Here is a 15,820-nt window from a genome sequence, read left to right as displayed (position 1 = left end):
TTTAATATGGTTAATGATGAATAGAAATTAATATTGATGACACAGTACAGCTAAATTTGAGTATGAAGACTAGATATGCAGGCATACTTCATTCATTTATTCCTTTAGGCTGTGTTGCCCATCAATGCTCTGACCCTTTTTTTTTTTTGGCCACGTTGGGTCTTTGTTGCTGAGCGCGGGCTTTCTCTAGCTGCGGCGAGCGGGGGCTACTCTTCGTTGCGGTGCTCGGGCTTCTCATTGCGGTGGCTCCTCTTGTTGGGGAGCACGGGCTCTAGGCGCACGGGCTCAGTAGTTGTGGCTCACGGGCTCAGTAGTTGTGGCTCGCAGGCTCTAGAGCGCAGGCTCAGTAGTTGTGGCTCACGGGCTTAGTTGCTCCGTGGCATGTGGGATCTTCCCGGACCAGGGCTTGAACCCGTGTGCCTGCACTGGCAGGCAGATTCTGAACCACTGCGCCACTGGGGAAGCCCTGAGCCCATCTTTGTGTCAAGGAGTGGCCTACCGCTGGTGTCAGGAGGCAGGCATGCTGTTAGCATGGATTAGCTCACAGAGTCCCCAGCAGGGTCCGCTGTTCAAGCTTAGGAGGCTACGCAGTGATGCCCAGTGTCCAGAGCCCAGGACCGAGGTTCCCACAAGTGCTTCGGCTGACACTGGACACTGGGCACCGTCTCCCACTGTGCTTGTTCCTGACCGAGGACACCTCTCTCACCCATGTGGGGATGAAAGCACCTCTTCATAAGCTGTCTCCTGAGCTGGCAGTGAAGAACTTTCATATTCATTAAACTTTACACTTTAGTGACGTGTCATATGGGACATTCCTCAAACACAGGAAGGTGTTCAAAATCTGCTCAGGGTCCACATCACATGACAGATACCCAAATAGGAATTCCTGTTCCTTGTCTTTCTGGGATATACTTGATGCATCCATCAATATAAGAAGGAGACCATTTCACTGGGCAGAGGGGATGCTGGCTGCCCACTGTAAAACTGTACAGTGACCAAGCCTTTTGTGTACATATGAGTGTGCACATGTACATATGTGCTAGGTCATGACTTTATAAATTAATAAGCTGTTACAGACATTTGCTATTTTCCTCTCTACCATGTTGGCAATTTCCTCTGAAGTTTCCATTTATAGTCATTTCCTGACGTCTTTGGCTGAGGTAGTGATTCTTCCCCCTCCACCCACAGCTTATGCAAAGAGTTCCCAAATCCTAACAAACTTTCTTTCCAAGTATCTTTGAAATACAGCCCTTTTTTGATTTCAGTGTCACCATCTTGGTCCAGACACTTCTTGCCTAATGAGCAGATTATTTTAAAAGCCACTAAACAATGTGAATGCAGTTTATTGCTGCTGTCTTTCCATTATAATTTCTCTTGGATGTATTGGGCTGGCCAAAAAGTTCATTCGGTTTTAAGTAAAGACACATTTTTCATTTTCAGCAAGAATTTTACTGAACACTGTACTAACTGAACGAACTTTTTGGCCAACCCAATATATTTATCTGAAAGTCAAAACTAGAGTTGCTCTAATATAAAATGTTTTCATAACGTTGACCTCTTGCTAAGTAAGTTTGATGACCTTCCACTTCCCACTTCCTACCGAGAAGCGTCTTCCTGTTTCTCAGCACTTTCCATAATCTAGTTCCAACCTTGCTCTCAGATGTGTCTCCTCCTTCTCTACTGATTTCTTCTTGTCAACAAAACTGGGCTCCTCTTTGCAAAATCACTATTTATTCCTATTGCCACACCTATGATCATGAAAATGTATGTTCTCCACACCTGGGATGTTTTCCCTGCTTTCTCTCTACCTAAAACCATAGATATGATTATCATTTCTCTGAAGCCTTTTCTGACATCACCAGCCACGCTTATTTCTGCAACAAATCAACTCACAGTCCTGAATTTCTGTGCCATTCACTCTGTTGGTATGTATGACATTACTAATTATCCCTTCTCTGTGTCTATGCCACACTTTTCAATTAGGTCGACAGGGCTTGAAGCTTATTCCAAAATTCTGCAAAATTATGTATCATAGAAATCAGAAGCATCTATCAAAAACAAGTTTATACTGCCTCATTTCACGTATTTCTTTAGTCCCTACTCACCTTCAAAGCTGGAAAGTGACAAACTGTGTTTTATTCAAGTCAAGTTTATGAGCAGTACTCTAAATTTCAAAGGTCAAATTTCAACATTCATCTGACTAGCCCAAACACCTCATAAAAATAAATAAGGTAAATAGTAATAATCTAAAATGTCTGTGCAATCTAAAGATGAAAAATGGCTTGGCATAAGCTATTATTTTAGGCTCCTGTATATCTTATGGCACATTTTTTATATTAAAGTAATTAATAAAAGCTTTTTGATGATATTATTGTTGGGGAAAGAATAACATATAACTCAGAGGCTAAGTATTTCATACATTCTTTATCTTTATTTAAGTTTTGTTTTGAGGATATGATTTGCTCCATTCTCTGTCAAAATCACCCAGGTAGGAACCATGTTTTATTTTAGTTTTTAAATTCCTGTTTTATCCTATAAGGCGCTGCATGAATGCATGTTTCCTGAGAAAATGACTCAGAGCTTCAGCTAACTGAGGCAGAAGGTGACAACTGTCTGCAGAAGCATGGGATTAAAAATGAAGGAATTATCCAGAAATGAATAGAAATATTCTAAGCAAACACAGGAAGGATTCAGAACTACGTATAGAACTCGGCAAATAGCACCAGGTGCCTTGGGTGTTTATACTCAAACAGACTTAGTGCCCAGCTGTCTAACCCTGGTGGGAGGGCCCAGGGTCGGGAACCTCCTGCCTTTCCAACGCCGGGAGAGTGCAGGGCCCAGGCACACAGGCGCTCACGTGTCAGTCCTTGCTGCTCGAACCAAACTCACAGACGTTTGTGTATCATTTCTAATTGTGACTAGTTTTGGCTGACCACATAGAATCCAGTTTCTAGTAGCTGAGGAAATAAAAGGCCAAAGACACCAGGCCTGAGATGACAGGTTTGTAGCAGTGCCTCTTATTCACATGACCTAATAGTCTCCTTTACACGACATCAAGAATAACACCAAAAATAGAACGTCGTCCCTCAATATAAGTGAGAAAAGAGTAGCGTTAAGTCATGCATTTTGTTCATATTTGCAAAGATGATATAATTACATACATTATAGATTCATTATATAAAGAATATATAGATTATAACTAATAATTAGCAGGGTAAAATTACCATACGTGCAGGAGAAATAAAAACAGAATAGCTATTTCAAGGTATTTCAATAGACTAATGAAATTTCAGGACCACTGTACTTCAGCAAAATTTGTTAGAGGATCTTCACATATGAATTATAAACCTCATCTCCTAAGGCAACTGTGAACATAAAGAACATTCCCAGTTTTGAGCAAAAGCTATGAAGTTCTGTATTTCTGTTAATTTGAATAACTACCTGAACCTAGAAGCTGATTGTAATTACACTGAATGGACTAAATTGTAGAGTTAACATTCACTATTTGGCATTTGTTATAATTTGGTCAAACTAGTATACATTCTAGCATTACTAAGCCCTTGATGGCATGATTAATTCCTAGAATTTCAAAGTGAACATGAGGAGGAGGTTCAACTCTCCATGAGATTTTGACATTTTGGTATTATTTCAAAAGTGTGTGCGTATGTCCCAAATGTGTAACTGAACAGAAAACTGAGGTTGTCCACTTGATATTATTTTCATTGCTGGTATGGAGAACTCCAGGTAAGACTGATGTGAGTTCCCTTTTTTATGATGTTTTTCCTCCGGGTTAGGGCAGCCTTTATGGAGCTGTCTTTCTAAAGCCGTGACACATATATTCCCTTTGCCCTGGAAGGTTTCATAGAGTGTTCTGCCTTGTGGGCTATGCCCCCAAAATCAGTAGATTTGGGACCTCATTTGACTCTCACACACTGGCTTTGTGATGTTGAGTAAATGCCAACCTCTCCCAGATTCATTTTCTTATTTGTACAATGATATGAATATATTCACAGTTTTGAGACTCTGGCAATGGAAGCCTTTTTTCAAAATACAAAACAAAGCACTTTCTCAGAAGCCCAAATGATGAAATATGTTCTTCTCAAATATGGAGAAGTGAATTGTTAAAGAGATTAATATTATCAACTACTTGGATAGCTCTGTGTCTCCATTTTTGTCTCTATAATGAAGATTGAATGATTTCTAAAGTTCTGCTCATTGCCAACAAATTGTGACTCGAGGATCATCCAGGCAGATAATAAATAAACAAGAACAAGAACATGATTTGGTAAAGAATGGGAACCACAGAAAACAGGATGGCCTATTGACTCAGAATGCAGGGCGTGATACGGCCAGGGCAGGCCAAATTGAAAGTGTTTCAAGGAGAAAAGCGGGGAAAGGAATGTTGAAGAGTTATGAGAACAAAGCTGGCTGTTATCAGAATCTCTGTGGGGATCTCAGGCTGGAGAACAATGAGGATGATGATTATGTTGATGATAATCATGATGGTGAAGTTAATGATGATGATGACAACGCAAGGACCTGTAGGGGGATCTTCCCTGGAATTCTCGGTGTTCCTACAAAGTCTAGCCTCCTGAGCTATGGATACTCATAAACTGTGAAGAGAAAGTCTGGTTTCAGTTTCCCCAGGAGTATGTTACATTTCACATACCATGAGCATTTGCTCTGCAGCTATTTGCTTCTGTAAGGATGGAGCTATTTGTTTCCATCCAAAATGATAAGACATTTCTTATCTCCACAAGACCCCCATGGTTATATCCAGGATAGACACCTGGTTTAACTCTGAGAGAGACTAAATAACCCAGAGACCTCCAGAGGGATTTGGGCATGCCTTCCCAGGTGTTTACATTTCAAAAGGGATGATAATTTGGGTTGTAAACCTGGAAACCCTCAGTTTGTCCTTCTCCTGCAGAGATCACCAAGGATCCTTCCCATCCAGTCTTCAAGGAAACTTCTAGAAGCTAATGAGACTAGCCACCTTTTTTCCCTTTATGAGCAGAGGAAATGCATGTTTCTGGGCCCCTTTCCTAAAGAACAGTTCCACTGGTTATGTAGGGGGTTTTTTTGTTTATTTTTTGTTTTTCTTTTTTTTTGCCGTTCGCGGGCCTCTCACTGTTGTGGCCTCTCCCGTTGCGGAGCACAGGCTCCAGACGCGCAGGCTCGGCGGCCATGGCTCACGGGCCCAGCCGCTCCGCGGCATGTGGGATCTTCCCGGACCGGGACACGAACCCGTGTCCCCTGCATCGGCAGGCGGACTCTCAACCACTGCGCCACCAGGGAAGCCCTATGTAGGATTTTTGTTCATGCAGCTCCCGTCATGTTGCCTTGCGGAGTTCTAGACATGAGCGGACTGACTTAATATTATTCTGGCTATTGCTACAATTCCTAAAAGGTTGACAGCATTACCCCATCTTAGAAATGAGGAAAGGATGGCTTGAAGTAAAGAACTGTTCTAATGCTCACCGGTAGAGAAGTTCATACTCAGTTCTGATCCACACTCAGCTCTCATGAGTAACAGAAGCCATGGAAAAACAACACCCTTAGAAACTTGACGCTTTCAGCCCTCAGGAATAGGCTGAGGCACAAAAAAAGCAAAAGAAAGAAGAAAAGAAAAACAAAGGCACAAGTATTCAGACTTCCTTATCTTGGGGAGATAAGAAATCAGCCTGGGGAAGCTGTTTTACTTCCCATTCCTCTTGGCTACATCAGTATCATTTCACAAAGCCTTCCCTTGGCACTCCTCGGTCTTCCTCAAAGTTTACTTTCTACTTGTAGGCACAGCCTGAAGAATTCTGAAGAAACGACACAAGGGAGATACAGAAGCTAGGTCAAAATCCTGGACATTTGTAAGAGAAATAGGAAGACCATTTTAAGGTTGATGCCTTTGGATAGACAAAATGTTTACTCAATAGTATTCCTAACAGATTCTTTACTTTTATGTAGTATTAAGTAAGTATGGGATAAAACTTTCAAATATCATCTGAGAACACGCAGAAGTTTTTGTGCTAGCTATTATTACTAGCATCCTTTCCTATTTACAGATTTCGTCACCACGACTGACACTAGGGTTTTGCGTCAGCTTATCCCCCATCATATAGCTTAAAACGTTAAGTCTTGTGTTGTGGAGAGCACAGGCACGAAGACTGCTCAGAGATTACACAGCAAAACAAAAATTACATTTTTAAAGAAACCATTATTTTTTCACATGGGAATTGTAAAGTTGAAATCTTAGACTGAAAGCACCATTTTATTGAAGTTTCATAGAGAAGGAAACTGCTTGTGCCATGTGGCGCTTGCTGATTAGAAAGTTATTCAGAGTAAAGTGCTAATTATGTGGTTACATTACATAACCACAATTTGTCAGAAAAGCATTTTCATTGAACAATACAATTATAGTGTGAATGCAGGAATTTATATTTTTTCATCCTCAAAAGGTCTTTATTATTCAGAAAAAAATATTCATTTCATAATGGACCACCTGCAAATAATGCTAATTTTGTAGGTTTGTTCCATACATTTAGTACATTTTTGTTTTAGTAAAGATTGTCAAAATAACAGGCTGATTGTGCCCAAAAGCACTTTTAAAAGAGTATTGTAAGTAAGAAATACTATAATTTATTTCGTATAGGGTATTTCAAATTTAAATTTGATATATACTGTTGATAATTTTAATTGATTCATATGGTTTATAATACATTATATTTTATAAGGTCATGTGGATAAAATGTAGAGTAAAATACTAACAGAAAAAATCTAAAAAATAATACTTCTTGCAAGGAAGAATTCTCATAAAAGACTTATTTCTGCATTTGAGTACATATGAAGACTATAAATGTGGTGTTGGGTACAGAGCTGGCCATCACTAGCAGAATTAACTATTCACTTGGATCAGGACCAGTGTTGTACTCAGTTATGCATACACAGCATGACTCCAAAAGTTCCTTGGAGTACATGTTGAACTACCTTCCTGACAAGATAAAAATCACTGGGAGACCGGAAGGAATTAATGGATTTTAGAGAATTACTTGGCTAAGCTCTGAAGACAATGTCCTATCCTGGTAGTTTTAAGCTAATCATGCTGCTCGTGACCTTGACAACATTCTGACTGCTTTGTTGTTTCACACAGAAATTCTAGAACTGACTCAAGACTCTGTGATGTTGCTAAGGCTAATTTTGTTAGACACTAACTGTTGAAATATGAGAGAAAACTGAAGAGTAAATTTGCTGTTACAATGAATTATGATATTTATGGAACCATCTCATTACATACAGAGGATGTATATTACAAATGTCAATGTAAAGCAGAATGAATGAATTTTAATACTGAACCAAAATCATCTTGTCCTCTCAGGCACTTCTAACATTTAGGTGCTTTGTAAAGAAGCTAAATTTATGGTGGTAAGAAATGTAAGTGGTCTTTGTATATTGTATTATTTTTAATATGGTCATTTTTGCTAGTGTAATTAATAATAAATGCTAATTTATTTGTATACTTTTTCAAAATTTTCTTAGAACTTAATGTGCTTCTAGCCAGTTTATCTTTGAGAACTATGACCATCTAGAAAAACAGTATAAAAAAATCAGCAAGGTAATCTTGTAGCTCTAGACAAAATCTATTAACCTCTGAAAAACTAAAAAAGTAAAGTTGCCTAGGGTGACCTGTGTAAACCTATAATTCTCATTATACTCAAATCACAGGAGATGAGTCTTTACATATCACCTTAAGCTGTGACCATAGATATTTTTTGTATGGATTCATTATATATATGATTATTTTCCTAAATAATCTTAGAAGATTTTTAGATGCACTAAGAAAATGAATGAAGTATTCTAATTAAATACTTACAAATGTAGTTTTTCAGCTATACAAACAGGATAAATGTCCTAAGCTGAACTCTGAAAATTATGAAAATGTAATTAAGTATGTTTTTTTAATTAATTAATTTATTTATTTTTGGCTGCTTTGGGTCCTCGTTGCTGCACGCAGGCTTTCTCTAGTTGCAGCGTGCAGGGGCTACTCTTCGTTGCGGTGCGCGGGCTTCTCATTGCAGTGGCTTCTCTTGTTGCGGAGCACGGGCTCTAGGCGTGCAGGCTTCGGTAGTTGTGGCATGTGGGCTCAGTAGTTGTGGCGCAAGGGCTTAGTTGCTCTGCGCCATATGGGATCTTCCCGGACTAGGGCTCGAACCTGTGTCCCCTGCATTGGGAGGCGGATTCTTAACCACTGCACCACAAGGGAAGCCCTAAATATAAGTTTTTAAGGGACCGAACCACGTCGCGGAATTGTGGAATTATCATAGGCCATCACAGCTGGACAGCACGGGGGCTTCTTTTGTGGCAGCCCTGGTATCAAACACAGAGTTAGACTTTGTTCTCTGTAATTCATATTGGTTATTATGGGGAAAAGGTATAAAGTAGGAATTTATAAAACATGGGGTTAAAAATATTATTTTGAACCCAGAGGATCTGTACAGAGAGCCAGCAGTCTGGTGGTTTTTGCTCTGCTGAACAGTTGGTAGCTATTGATGCTGTCTGTCAAACCATAGAAAAATTGATTGTATGTGAAAACCGTATTCTTTTCAGAAACCACAAGTTTCTGAGTGACGACTCAACAGGAATCCTAATGACGCATTGTAATAATTCCCACCGATGTTTATTTTCACACAGCATGTCACATCGTAAAAGTGATTGTGATGCATTGTTTAAATATTACAATGACTTCGTCACTCAGGCAGTTCTCTAAAGTGCTTTCTATATTTTTTTAATCTGTAGAACTATGGATTGAAAGTAGTTTAGTAGAGGAACTGACGTTTGAGCTGGTCCATAAAAAAATGGGTCGCTTTGGCATCTGGGGGGACCCTGGTCTCATTATCATAATGTGAAAAGTCAGTAGGATGACTCCCATTTCAGGCTCTGGCTGGATGCCACCATCAGAAGCAGAACACTGGTCAAGCAAACTCGTGCCTTAATCCAGTGGGGCACTTTTTTGTGATCTGTATCTTGTTTTTTTCTAGCCAGTTTCTTTTTGAGAGCTTTTATTGATTCCTGCCAAAGACTATCACAATATTCACAGGAGGAAATTTAAGAGAACTGTGGAAATAGAAACCCACAACATATAAGTGGGCTGACGCAAGGACCACAAAGCAGTGAAATTCAGTATCTTCTAATCACATGAAAGATCAGATCAAATGTGTGTTTACGCAGATACATTTATGTGATGGTATGTTCCAGAAAATAATAAGAGCCAATCCAGACTGTAGGTCAGGTCTATGAGATGGGTAGGTCTCTACTTATTCTATGAAGACAGAGATAGCTGGATAGATGGTACCAGGACAAAGAGAAGTAGGTGTTTAATGTTTTGATAAAGAATCCAGGAAAAATCAGGCTACTGGTGCCACAAGCAGCCTCATAATTATGATAGAAAATGATGCCTACCATTTTTACATCTCAATTTTAGAGCATGTATAGGTAGTCCTCAAGGATATTTAAATCAATACACTAATATTCATTGTTGCTCTCACTTGTCTGTTCAACTATTATGGATATATTGGCTTAATTTCCAAAATATACAAATAGCTCATACAACTCAACAACAAAAAAACAAACAACTCAATCAAAAAATGGGCAGAAGACCAAAATAAACTTTTCTCCAAAGAAGAAATACAAATGGCCAATAGGCGCATGAAAAGATGCTCAACATCGCTAATTATTAGAGAAATGCAAATCAAAACTACAATGAGGTACCACCTCACACTGGTCAGAATGGCCATCATTAAAAATTCTACAGATAACAAATGCTGGAGAAGGTGTGGAGAAAAGGGAATCCTCCTACACTGTTGGTGGGAATGTAAGTTGGTGCAGTCACAATGGAAAACAGTATAGAGGTTCCTCAGAAAACTAAAAATAGAATTACCATATGATCCAGCAATCCCACTCCTGGGCATATATCCAGACAAAACTCTAATCCAAAAAGATACAAGTACCCTTATGTTCATAGCAGCACCATTCACAATAGCTAAGACATGGAAACAACCTAAATGTCCATCAACAGATGAATGGATAAAGATGTGGTACATATATACAATGGAATACTACTCCACCATAAAAAAGGACAAAATAATGCCATTTGCAGCAACATGGTTGCAACTAGAGATTATCATACTTAATGAAGTAACCCAGAAAGAGAATGACAAATACCATATGATATCATTTATATATGGAATCTAAAATATGACACAAATGAACCTGTCTATGAAACAGAAACAGACTCAGGGACATAGAGAAGAGATTTGCGGTTGCCAAGGGGCGGGGAGAGATGGAGTTTGGGATTAGCAGATGCAATTATTATATATTGGAAGGATAAACAACAAGGTCCTACTGTATAGCACAGGGAACTATATTCAATATCCTGTGATAAACCATAATGGAAAAGAACATGAAAAAGAATATGCATATGTGTAACTGAATTACTTTGCTATACAGCAGAAATTAATAAAACATTGTAAATCAACTATACTTCAATAAAAAATAAAATAAATACATCAATATACCATGCTACTTTCCCACCTGATGTCAGGGTTATTTCTTCTTTCTATCATTTTCCAGAGTACTCAACTCCACGATTACACCTTCTACTAAGGGAGAGTGGATCAGTGCCAGTGGTGATGATGGAGAAAACCAAGAAGGGCCGTCTTTCCTCAAGACTTAGCTATATTCCTTGTGTTTGAAAAAGAAGACCAGCACCAGATGTCATATAACTGAAAAATTATGGACCAAATTGAATTTTTTAAGAAACATGAGGTTTAAGTTTTAAAAAACAGGTCAGTTAAAATTCTCATTTTGATTTTTCCTTTTCCCCTGTTTTCATAGTAGCTTGAAGAGTGCATGGAGAGTCATAGAGGAAACCTTTTTTATTACTTTCAACCTAAAAATAATGTGAATTTTTCCAAAGCAAGGAACACTATCTCATCCTGGGAAATTATAGTTTACTAGGGACCCAGGGAAAAGGTTATTCTTTGGAAATAGAATGTATTCAAGTTAGTTAACATCTCTGAAAGTATATTAGAAACCATATTTTTTATAGAATCGTGTATCTTCCTTGATTTTACTCCTGATTTTAATCCTTTCCTGAGTTTAGCTCCATATCATTACTAAGTTTACTTGTGAGTTTGTATTTCTGGTTTTCCTTTTTGTTTTCCTTTTAGTTTTTGCTTACAGAACTTGCAATGAGAAGAACAGCCCTCTTCCTTTCTTTAAAACAGTTACATTATATTCTTAATGTATCACCAGAAACAGAGAGGAAGAAGAAAATAACTAAACAATTAAGTATCGTTATTTTTGGAAGCACAGCTTTCCAGATTTATAGTTATAGCTGTTTAGTGATACTCATCTAATAGTTTAATCTTGTTTTAAAATGGTTCCAAAAATAATTAAGAGAATATATTCATAGCAGGTCTTAAAATCTCTTTTCCCTATTTATTTACTTCTATGAAATATTAGCCTTTTGAAAGAAATTATTGTTGGGGGTTAAAGAGTGTACCATATTGCTGGCATTTAACATAGTAAATATTTGGCTTAAATAAAAAAATTGAACCTAGGGTGACCTTCAATCATTATGAAACAGTATTTCTGGTTCCTCTTAAATTCACAGAATGTTACTGACTTTCCTAAGTACAAATTCTGGATGCAGGTGATACGGACGTAACCTATAAACAAGGCCCAGCGTCCAGGAAAAACAAAGACAAACAAACCCCAAACCAGGATGCTAATGAAACAGCCTCTTACGTTCTAGTTCAGGTATAATATTTTAGGAACTTATATACCCAATTCCTTTTCCATAACTCTTTTAACTGGGCTCCTATTTAGACTTAGACAAAGGAAAGAATCCACTTGCTTAATTATCAGCAATTAAACTAGCTTTTTTAAAAATCCTGGAAAAGTTTCAAATGTTTTGAAATTATAAAAATATGCTTCTAAACATTCCAGCTATCAAACATACATAGTTGGCTACAGAAAGTATTTTTAACTGAATGATGACAAGTGGAATCTAACATCTTCAGATGCTAAGGAGGACCTTCTGAGAAACCGTGCTGCAGTTTCTAGCCAGCGCACAAAGCCAAGGAGAACAAACACAGCAGCAAAACGTACAGCGGAGAAAGGAAGAATAAAACTGTCATTCTCAGATGACGTGAGTCTAGGCTTGGAAACTTTAAGGAATTGGAATTAAGAAGACTTCTCATGGTGGCCATAAGTAAGACTCCCATGCATAATACAACAATATGTAATATAATAATGTATAACATATAATATGATGATATGGTGAGCATGCCATACATTAGAAATATGAAGTCTAGGAGGACACCTCTGATCACATCTGTTTCCTGTGTTGTCAGTGAAATGTACAAATGCTCACCCAGAGGGGGATGCAGGTAAGCCACACAGGACCCTAAGTTAATTCTGCTGCCGAATTTACCCCAACTTTGATTAAAATAACTATGTTTTCATACTTTCCTTTTGAGTTTTGCAATGGTAGAAACATAATTCTCTACCTGTATCTTGAAGTTATTAAGATTATATATTATATTAAGATTTTAAATATTCTATGACCCAGCATTTCCCTCCAGTGCATATGCCCTGGAGAAACTAGTACATATGTGCACTACATATGTGCATATGCTGTATGCATATGTGAGCACCAGGTTACAGGGCCAAGAATGGTTTTAACTGTATTGTTTTTGAAACATACTGGAAGAAATCAAAATGCCTATCAATAATAAAATGGATAAATCAATTGCGATATTTTCACACAACCAAGTACTGCATAGCAACGAACATGAAAGAACACTGTAATTACACGTAACTATGACATAAAGTGGTGTGGATGTATATCATGTTCTCTATTTTTTCCATCTACACTCGCTCTCTTAGTAGTGCCCTCAGTCCTGTGGTTTTGCACATGATCTAATGATCACATCCAGAAGTATATTCCTAGTGCATACTTTTTAATTCCACACGGACATTGAGCCATCTTCTTGCAACGCCCACTTAGCAGATTTTGTTGAAGTAACATAATCACAAGACACCCTATATTCAAATCTATTGTAGAAATTGTCTGTTTTAAAGTAGCTAAAAACCCAGCAAATCACTTTCAGCTATCATTTACTTTTGGTCATTTGACAATGCTTTTGTGTGCTTCTATGATGAAACTTTTATCTCTTCCTTTATGCTGTAAAGAAAAAAGAAAAAAATGACTTCTTTCCCTTAAAATAAAGTTATGGGTGAAAATTTTTAGTCAAAATAGCATTGTTAAAAAAGAAACGGATGTAAAATTTTTGATACAGTGTTTTGTGAAAATAGAATTTTTCAGCAGATGGGATTGAAGTTACCAAATACGAAAAAAACATTTAGGAAGCCAGCTAGAAAGAAGCATTGACATAAAATATATTTAAGTAAACAATAGAATTTCATCATAATGTAAAGAAAGAGAAAAATGATATTTTCCTCGCTACTGAGATACATATTGTGAAATAGGAGATTAATGCTAGTGGAACCAGAGGCTATGAAAAAATGGCAACAAAACTACCCCCTGGAAACTTACATTTTGCCACTTACACCATCTCACAGGTAACGTAACACCATTATAAATAACTATTAGTCCATAGATAATTTCATGTACCTGAAAACATGGGTTGTGTCTCATGAAATCCCTTTGGAAAGGTTTTCTAGGGTCAGGCTGAGTTTTTTCTCTTGTCTTCATATTAGAAACATCACATCCTTTGCCTGGGTTTTTCTTCCCTGTTATCTCAACATATCAAAGACTAGGGTTTTCTATTCTTTTCAATTTAATGTTTCTTAAAACTTTTCTATAGTTTCCTACAACCGGAAAGGTTATCAAGAAAAGCAACTGATATTTGAAAGCACCTTGCAAGCTGTTTTCACACATTGCCATGTTCAACACCAGTATGATGTTCTAGTTTTGTATTATTAACCCCATTTTATGATGAAGTGATGGGATAATCAGGCTCAAAGCGGTTAAGTGACTTGCCTAAAATTACATTAAAAAGCAAAGTGATTAAGTCCAGGCCCACTTGCCTAAGATCATTGAATACGCCCTCAGTTTTAGTTGATAAAAACCTCATTTCACCACGCTATTCATTCCAAATACACTTTACTGCTTAAAGTCTTCTAATAGGACTTCCATCTCTTACTTGCAAATTGGTGCCTAATATGGTCACTCAATTCAAGACACTTTACTTCCTCCTCTCCCACTATCTCCCTACCATCCCCTGTAGAACTTCTTCTCACCCTTTAGGATTCAGATTAAATACCCACTTCCCCAAGAGACCTTCCTGAATCTGCTCTCCGTGAGGTGCTATTTCTCTGGGTTCCTATACAAAGAAACGGGCCTGGAAGAGCTGGCCCTCTGCTGTGGACCTTTGTGGGGGACGGCCTACTAATGTGTGTGATTCTCCCCTACAGACCAATTGGTGTGGGTTAGAGAAGGGAAAGCATGGGCTTCGGGAACATTTATACTTTAATCCAGAACTCCGGGAGCTTCTAGTGTGTAATCTGTAGAATGGGGAAGTGTTGCCAATACCTATGGGCTTCTGAGGGGCATATGTTTAGGTGAACAAAAATCCCATTTTAGTGATTAGTTGTTGAGTTCAACAGGTTAGAATTCTTTTCTCCTCTCCTTTGGGGTCTACACTGGCTTTAAGTCAAACTCTTGTGTGAGGATCCCATCTCCATGTCTATGTGTCTGCCTTGGTTCCTGATGTAGAAATAAATAGACAGATTGGAGCTAAACTTGAGAAGAAGTGTCTGGAGCCTGTGAACGCTGGACAGAAGAAGCCTTTCTGAGAACTTCCTTGAAACATTACCGTGAATGAGTAAGTCTGGATGGGGTTGACGACTTCAGTTAATATTAATGAACCACGTGAACTGAATTTGCTTTTATTGCATCACCATAGAAGCAGAGAGAAACTTCACATAACAAAAGGAAAAGTTAAACGTTGTTTTGTTTGGGTATTAGAATAGGGTTTGCTTTCAATTTCTCTTTAGAAATGTATTCCCTTCAGAACTTTTTTGTTCTCTTCTGTTGTTTACTTCCATATACAAGTGGACCCGAAGAAGTATGAGGCAGGCAACTTACATTTTTCTCTAGGAAAGAGAATCTGCTCGCATGGGATCTACCACAAGTCACAGATCATTTGAAGTAGGAGCTTGAGGCAGCATATTTGCAGAAAACATACCTGGGAATTGATAAACACTATCTATCCTCCTGAAAATACTGCTCCTATGATTCAAAGAGAGGTGAAAAGGACCTCATGGACAATTCAGGGCCACAGGAATGATCTCCCAGAAGGAGAGAGGAATTAAGCACATTTCAGAGACAAGACACAGACCAGTTTATATCCTGTCGGTTGAACAGGATTATGGGAGAATCTGACTCGTCCCCACTCAGCATCTATGGATGGGCTCTCACAGCTTGGTGAGTGCTGCTTCCACCACTGAAACAGAAACGAGCATAAATTCGCCAGGTGTGTTTTCCCTTCCAATGGTAAAGCACTCACTCAAACCTGGGGCAACCTTCTCCATCATGAGCCTCCAAGACCCTTGCATGACTCTTTTCCAGGTCTGTCCTGGGGCAGCTGTTAATCCTGTGTCACTTTCCTATGGGCAGGGACTCTAGGTCACGTTCCACCTTCTTGATGTCTCCAGATTCTCGAGGCTTCGTGGCTAACTCTTCCCATGCCTTGGCTTTACTTGAACAATCACCTAGTGCTCTTTCTAATTCCAACTACCC

The 15,820-nt window shown here is 38.4% G+C and overlaps 1 long non-coding RNA gene across 1 annotated transcript; it reads left to right on the top strand.

Annotated features, from left to right (window-relative positions):
• Positions 1 to 7,318: 7,318 nt before the first annotated feature.
• LOC125962835 (uncharacterized) lies at positions 7,319 to 12,254 on the top strand. Its single transcript, XR_007474635.1, has 4 exons — positions 7,319 to 7,425; positions 10,621 to 10,835; positions 11,666 to 11,811; positions 12,001 to 12,254. It is a non-coding gene; the product is annotated as an uncharacterized LOC125962835 (long non-coding RNA).
• Positions 12,255 to 15,820: the final 3,566 nt, after the last annotated feature.

Source organism: Orcinus orca, chromosome 21 (assembly GCF_937001465.1).
Source record: "Orcinus orca chromosome 21, mOrcOrc1.1, whole genome shotgun sequence".
Taxonomy (NCBI): Eukaryota; Metazoa; Chordata; class Mammalia; order Artiodactyla; family Delphinidae; genus Orcinus; species Orcinus orca.
The sequence above is the reverse complement of the archived record's forward strand: the minus strand, read 5'-3'. Positions and strand labels throughout refer to the sequence as shown.